The sequence below is a fragment of the Balaenoptera physalus genome, assembly GCF_965194825.1.
Source record: "Balaenoptera physalus genome assembly, chromosome: 5".
NCBI lineage: Eukaryota > Metazoa > Chordata > Mammalia > Artiodactyla > Balaenopteridae > Balaenoptera > Balaenoptera physalus.
Genome location: NC_138884.1, coordinates 59,280,549 through 59,287,467, shown reverse-complemented (window position 1 = coordinate 59,287,467; position 6,919 = coordinate 59,280,549). Strand labels below are relative to the sequence as shown.

The window sequence follows — 6,919 nt, the reverse complement described above, 5'->3', positions numbered from 1 at the left end:
GGAGAGGCAGGAGCTTCAGGTCAAGCCCCAAGGAGTAACACGTGATTAGTCTAACTGCTCGTGTTTCTCCCCTTCTTCTTATCAGCGTTTAGGTTACATACATGCATGGGACACAGTTCTAGCCAATAAGGCGTGGTGTGGGGGCCAGTGTGAGGTAAGTCTGTCAGGGGCTTATGGGAAAGATCTTACTCCAAAGGAGAAGCAGTCCTCTCCCCTGCTGGGTATTGTTTTGTCTGCCTGTGATGCCTACCACTGTGGGCACCATCTTGCAACCACAAAGGAGCTAAGTTGACCCAGTGAAGAAGGATGGCATTGAGGCTGCCTGAACTGTTGGCCTCCAGACTTGTTGTTATGTGATACGATACGCTGCTTATTTTTTAATACATTTGAGTCCCTGTTTTCTTTCACTTGCAACCAAGAACATTGTAACTACTACATGCAGTTTGTACACTTAGGATGAGCTCTGCCCACTTAAATTTGGCTAATGAAGTCTCTGGAGGAGATTTAAGGAGAAAAATTTATTCCCTTTTTTTTCCACCAGAAAAATCGTTGTTTATCCTTCAAGAGCATTCAAGACCCACTCAAATGTCATTTCTGTCAAGCTGAGTGCTTTGTTATTGCCTGTACTCCCACAGCCCTCCCACTACTTCTCTATTACAGCACTTTACTCATATACTCTTTCAGCAAATATTTATTGAGTGCCTATTTTGGGCTTGGTAGTGTTTTAGGCACAGGGGTTACAGTAGGAAACTAAATGCATGGAGATTCCAATCTAGTAGAAGACAGACAATGAATGAAAATATTTTAATGTGATGACTCTTATCAAAGGGAAAAAAAAAGAATTCTTGTAAAAGAGGGGGAAATAACTACCTTGAAATTTATTTTATTGTACTGTGATTCTCTGTTCATATGTCAGTTTTTTCCACTAGATTGTGTGTTCTTGTAACCTCACATCACCCACCACTTCCCTGGGGGATTGCATTTTCCAAAGATGGCTGCGAAAACCTCTCCCCTCCCACAGGTTTTTCTGCAATGTGATCTTGCCATTCCCCATAAGGGAGGGATGTAGGAGGTCCTAAGTCTCCTCCTCTTGAATCTCAGTGGGCTTGTGACGGTTTTGACCCATGGACTGTGTTGGAAGTGATGCTCTAAAACTTCCATGGATAGGTCATAAAAGGCCGTGTAGTTTCTACCTGGGTCTCTTGGGACACTTGTTTTTTGGAAGTGCTTTTTCTTGGGACACTCCCTCTTGACACCTACATATAGATGCTCCACTTGACAGTCCCAGCTGAGTGAGCCTTCAAGTCATCCCAGGTTAGGTAAAGAAGCTTCCAGATAATTCCAGCCCCCAACCTCAAGTCATTCCTAGTTGTTCAAGTCTTCCCAACTGAGGCCCCAGATGTCATGAATCAGAGACAAGCCATCCCTGCTGTGCCCTCTCCAAATTCCTGATCCACCGTATCCATGTGCATAATAAAATGCCTGTTGGTTCACACCACTACTTTGGAGTGGTTTGTTACACAGCAGCAATGACTGGAACCCCCCAGATCTGCCTTTCTGTGAAATTTTAATCCAGTAGACAACTTTTTTTCTTTTCACCTGACCCAGTTGGTGATCAACTTATGCACTGAAGCTTGAGAACTTTCATCCATCTTTCTTTCATCCCATTGAGTGTCGCTGTTGATGATATGCATGTGAAATGTCTAATCTTTTAAAACACAAATCTTCACCATTGATCTTAATATCCTGCTGCAGTGAGTTCCCCAGTTCAATTGTGTGCAGTGGGAAAAAAGTGCCTCCTTTTATCCATTTTAAACATGCTTCCTTTTCATCTCATCTTGTCCTCTTGCTCTTCCCCAAGTAAAGTGATTTCCATTGTGTGGGTACCTAGACACAGAGAACTGAGTTGAGACAATAATCTTTCTTTGGTTACCCAGAAGGCCTCGGGCGTGCTGCGACGGGGAGCAGTGGATTTTAGCTGGTGACTTAAAGGTGGTGGAACACTGTATTCTAATTAGTCACAAGTTTAGTTCCAAACTTTCAAAAACTAGTCTAGATTCTGCAAGACACAGTAGGTGTCCTCTTGTGGTGCTGGGAAGTAGAGCACAGTAGAGAGGGAAGAGCATTGGCCAGTACATAGGCAATCCGGATTCAAGTCTCATCTTGTGAGCCAGCTGTGTGCCCTTGGGCATAACACTTAGCCTCTCTGGACCTCATTCTCCTCAACTATAGAGTGAAGAGATTCAACCAGAGGGTTCTGGAGCACCCTTTTGCCTCTAACTTTGTATGAATTCTATGTATTTGCCAGTCATTTTGAAACATCTACTACATAAATCCACGGGAAGAAAAAGTTTGTATTCTAAACAGTTTGCCATTTTAGCTTCAAAGTTGAGTTGGAGAGAACCACCACTCCCCCCTAAAAAATTTTCTAGTTTTTAGAAAACTAATGTTATCGTTTTCCAAAAACACAATCCAAATTAGGCTTCAATTACCAAAAATATATCCTGCTGTGACTGTTAAGTGACAGGTCTTGCAACCTGAGTCCTTTTAGTTTGGGGGTGCACCCCAGGGCTCCCATCAGCCTTGCTTTCATGAGCCTATCAATTCTCACGGTGCCATTGCTCGATGTTTGCATGGGGACAACTCCATTCTAAGTGATGAGAGTGAATGGATGGGGTGAACTGCTGCTGCATATGGCCACCTTGGGGAGGAAAAAGAATATTGTCCCAGTGAGCAGTGCAGTAGGAACTATTCAAGTGAATCTCTAGAAATCTGAAATCTCTTCCCAATTCTTTCTCTCCCTACAGAAGAAAAAAGGCAGTTACCATGTGGGACTTGGGGGAAGCATTCAGTCTCACTCAACCTGGACTCATTTCACTAATTTTCTGGTCTGCTTAATATTTCTTCAACAGTTGTGATTCTTAGAACTTCGTGGGCTCTAACCCACTTCTTAAGCTCTGCATCCTGTTTTGTCTTACTGAATTTTCTCTTTCCAATCCCAGGTGAGTGGGGGAAATGCTTCTCATCTCTGATTTTAAAATTCATTACAGAATCTCCACTATTGAAGTGCTACCATGCATTGAGAGGACAGATTGCTTTCACTGTTGGCTTAACAAACTCTATCAATAGCAACAAGTAGCATGACGAGGTTCTACTCAACAGAAACTTACTTGTAAGGTTAAGAAAACCCCTGCGGTCCTTAGACAAAACTTCAGGTAACAAGTAGGAGAATAACAGCAGTAAAAGTAATAAAAAATATATCTAGTGTTTAGAAGAGCTTTTTGAAAATATCCTAAAGAAGAACCCTCCCACACTTTCCTTAATAAGATATCTCATATGTGATCACACATATCCACTTCCTTATCATCAGTATCATATGCGAGGATGTTTTGACGTTTTTGTTAAGGCTTTCAAGGAAGGCTTGAAAACAACACAGCAGCATCTATAATGCATAATACTGTCAGTTGTATCAATGGGAAAACTGAAGACCATGTAGGATGAATCACTTGGTTATTATTTACTTATTTAAGTTATTTGGGTAAAACAAGTCAGAAGTGTCGCTTGTTTCTTAGAGCGGTGCTACCCCTGCGAGGCTGCCTTCATGTGCTCAGTGACTCCTTGATTGTAGCTAAAAGGGGGACCCAGGGTTCCACACACCACATTCTGTTCCCCCTTCTGTCATTCCTGCTCACACTCTAGTGGGGGGATGAGTTTGAAGGCTTGTTGTCTTCAAAACCCTTCTGTCTATGTGGGCTATGCTGCATCATTGCTTGTTGCCCAAAGGCGCTCTGCAAAGATAATTTACTGCCTAAGAAAGTGGTATATACAGAACTGGTCAAGCCATGGGTTGCACTTTTTACAAAATTAATAAACAATTTTTTAAAGCAGTTTTAGGTTTACAGAAAATTGAGCAGATAGGGCTTCCCTGGTGGTGCAGTGGTTAACAATCCTCCTGCCAATGCAGGGGACACGGGTTTGATCCCTGGTCTGGGAAGATCCCACATGCCACAGAGCAACTAAGCCCATGTGCCACAACTACTGAGCTTGCGCTCTAGAGCCCGTGAGCCACAACTACTGAGCCCGCGTGCCACAACTACTGAAGCCTGTGCGCCTAGAGCCTGTGCTCCACAACAAGAGAAGCCACCACAATGAGAAGCCTGTGCACCATAACAAAGAGTGGCCCCGCTCACCACAACTAGAGAAAGCCCGCGTGCGGCAACGAAGACCCAACACAGCCAAAAATAAAGAAATAAAGAAATAAAGTAAAATAAAATTTAAAAAAAGAAAATTGAGCAGATAGTACAGAGAGTTTCCATATATCCTCTCCTTTTCCCACTCACAGTTTCTCCTTAGTGCGGTTCTTAGTTCTCTCTTAGTTCTCTTGCCTTAGTGCAGTTACAATTTATTACAATTGATGAACCAATATTCATATACCATTACTAACTAAAGTCCATAGTTTGCATTAGGATTCGCTCTTTGTGTTATACAGTTCCGTAGGTTTTGACAAATAATGTCATGTATCCATCAATACGGTATCCTACAGAATAGTTTCACTGCCTTAAATATCTCCTGTGTTTCACCTAATCATCACTTCCTCACCCCGCCTTGACCCTTGACCCCTGACTATCACATCTTTTTACTTTCTTTCCCAGAATGTCATATCGTTGGAGTCATTCAGTATGCAGCCTTTTCAGATTGGCTTCTTTTATTTAGCAATATGCACTTAAGGTTCCTTCGTGTCTTTTCATGGCTTGATAACTCATTTCTTTTTTTTTTTTTAATATCCTCTTTTTTTTAGAAGAAGAAATTACAGATAACAAAACATTAGCAAAATGAGTAGAAAGTACAGCGACTTCTCATATACTCCCCCTGCCCTCACACATGCACAGCCTTCCCCATCATCAACATCCCACACCAGAGTGGTACATTTGTTACAATAAATGGACCTACATTGACACGTCGTTATCACCAACGACCGTGGATTGTATTAGGGTCCGCTGTTGGTACTGTATTCTATGGGTTGTTTTTTTTTTTGTAATTAATTAATTAATTAATTTATGGCTGTGTTGGGTCTTCGTTTCTGTGCGTGGGCTTTCTCTAGTTGCAGCAAGCGGGGGCCACTCTTCATCGCGGTGCACGGGCCTCTCACTATCGCGGCCTCTCTTGTTGCGGAGCACAGGCTCCAGACGCGCAGGCTCAGTAATTGTGGCTCACGGGCCCAGTTGCTCCGCGGCATGTGGGATCTTCCCAGACCAGGGCTCAAACCCGTGTCCCCTGCATTAGCAGGCAGATTCTCAACCACTGCGCCACCAGGGAAGCCCTGGGTTTCTTTTTTGCTTCTTCTGTTTTTTTTTTTTTTTTTTTTTTTTTTTTTACAAAACAGCAGCAAGAAAGAAAAATGCAGGAGGCAGATGAGCCAGGCACCGGGGTTCAGATCAGAAGGGAGCAGGGAGACCAAGCTGTTACTGCAGGCTGGCCCCGGGACTCTGTCCCAGCATCCTGGGAGCACGGCAACAAGCCCTAGAAGGAGCAGAGAGTGGGTGAGGAGACGGCTGTCCCAGCTCGGTGGCGGCACTGCTCCTTGGGCGGCCACCCTGGCGGTCAGCCAGGTTGGGAGCACTTGAGGCTCCTGTGTTTGGAGGCCTGGTCTCCAAAGCACGGACCCACAGGGGCCAGGCAGAGGGAGGAGGTAGGAAGGGCCGGCACAGAAGGGCTATGAGTTCTATCTGGGTCACCCGGGACCACGGGGCCCAGGTGGGCAGGGGCAGTCAGGACGCTTCCCTGCTTGTCAGACAATCAGCTTCTTAAGGAAGGCCTCCAGCTGGTCCTCATCCTTGATGCCCACAAACTTGTCCACCACATCCCCATTCTTGATGGCCAGCACGGTGGGCACAGCTGATACCTCATACTCTATGGCGAGGTCTGTGTGGTCATCAATATCTGCCTTGGCCATCACCACCTTTCCATGCTGCTTGGCCACCACCTTCTCTAACCTTGGCCCCAGGATCTTGCAGGGACCACATCACTGTGCATGGAAATCCACAACCACTGGTGTCTCACTGTTGACAACTCAGTCTTGAAAGTCTGGTCCATCCTGGATGTTAAAGGTCATTGTACAGACTCTGGTGGTGTATATTGACTGGGCTTGGCTGGGTGTTACTGTCAGGTTATTAGGACTGCGCTGTGGGGTCTGCAGGGCCCTGGAGGCAAGGGGCGCCCACTGACTCTGAGAGGGCTTCCTGCAGATTATGGAGGCCAGGAACCTCCCCAGGAGAAGTCGCTAAGCCATCTCCCTGCAGCGAGAGCAGAGGGGTGCACAGCACGGCCCTCCCCACCGGTCAAGGGCACTTTTGTTCCTTATTCATTTCTTTACTCACTGCCTGCCATCCAGCTTGCACACATCCCCAGTCACCCAGTTGCCGCAGCCAATGGTATTTGTAGCTTTCCTGCCCCATGGACAACACTGGACAATTGCGAATGGAGCATCTACTGGCCAGGTACTGTGCTAGGTGCTCTGCTCCAGAAATGAGAAGCAGATGTGATCCCTACCCTCATGGGACTCACGTGATCAGTCATTCCTAATTAGTACTCAGGTCCCTTGATTGCCACTGCTCCCTTTGGCAGGTTTACTTAAATGCCACTTAAATCTCCCTATTTTTGAAGACCTCTTCTTTCCTTCCCTTCCTTCTCTTCCTTCCTTCTTGCTTTCCTTCTTCCCCTCCTTCCTTCCTTCTTTCCTTCCTTCCTTTCTTCCTTTCCTTATTATACATGTCTTCTCAAGGCAATCACTTCTATACCTACAGCTTCAATTACTTTGTGTATACTCTAATGACAACACAATTTTAAATGTTGTTTTCATTTACCAGTTTTTTTTTTGTTTTTTTGTTTTTGGTTTATTCCTAGGTATTTTATTCTTTTT

At 44.9% G+C, this 6,919-nt stretch overlaps 1 pseudogene across 1 annotated transcript; it reads right to left on the bottom strand.

Annotated features, from left to right (window-relative positions):
* Positions 1-5,788: 5,788 nt before the first annotated feature.
* On the bottom strand, positions 5,789-6,274 carry LOC309661865 (thioredoxin, mitochondrial pseudogene; annotated as a pseudogene). Its single transcript has one exon. The product of its transcript is annotated as a thioredoxin, mitochondrial pseudogene (transcript).
* Between the last annotated feature and the right edge of the window lie 645 nt (positions 6,275-6,919).